Here is a 614-nt window from a genome sequence, read left to right as displayed (position 1 = left end):
AAAAAAACTGATTGCATGACATTTTTTTTCCTTCTCCCATCCATCCTGTAGGTGCACATGCATGGTCTTCCAGCATATCCACCTGCTGCATGACCTTTTATTTATTTTTTTAAATATTTATTTATTTATTTTAGAGAGAGAGAGCATGTGAGCAGGGGGAGGAGCAGAGGAAGAGAGAGAGAGAATCTCCAGCAGACTCCCCGCTGAGTGCGGAGCCCAACACGGGGCTTATCTCATGACCTTGAGATCATGACCTGAGCCAAAATCAAGAGTTGGACGCTGAACCAACTGAGCCCCCCCCCCGCCCCAGGCACCCCTGAAAAGGCTTTTTTAAAGTGATGTATAAGTAACTCATTTATTCTAACATCCAGCCCCTCCAATTGTGAGGTCACATGCCCACAAATAATTACCAAGTCTGTATTGAATTCTTTGCCACCTTTTCCACTGATTTTATCAAGTGACCTGAATAAGCATCCAAACTTGGCATTGATTGAAGTTGTTTTAGGCTATTGTGTCTTCCCGGATTGTATATTGTGGTTCAAAGTAATCAGAGTCTTTGAAAGGACTTCAAGGTAAAGCCACTCCCTCACTGCGCAGGGGTAAGATATTTTTTT

Source organism: Leptonychotes weddellii, chromosome 1 (assembly GCF_054177405.1).
Source record: "Leptonychotes weddellii isolate Sample4059 chromosome 1, ASM5417740v2, whole genome shotgun sequence".
In the NCBI taxonomy this organism is placed as follows: Eukaryota; Metazoa; Chordata; class Mammalia; order Carnivora; family Phocidae; genus Leptonychotes; species Leptonychotes weddellii.
This window is presented reverse-complemented; position numbering follows the sequence as displayed.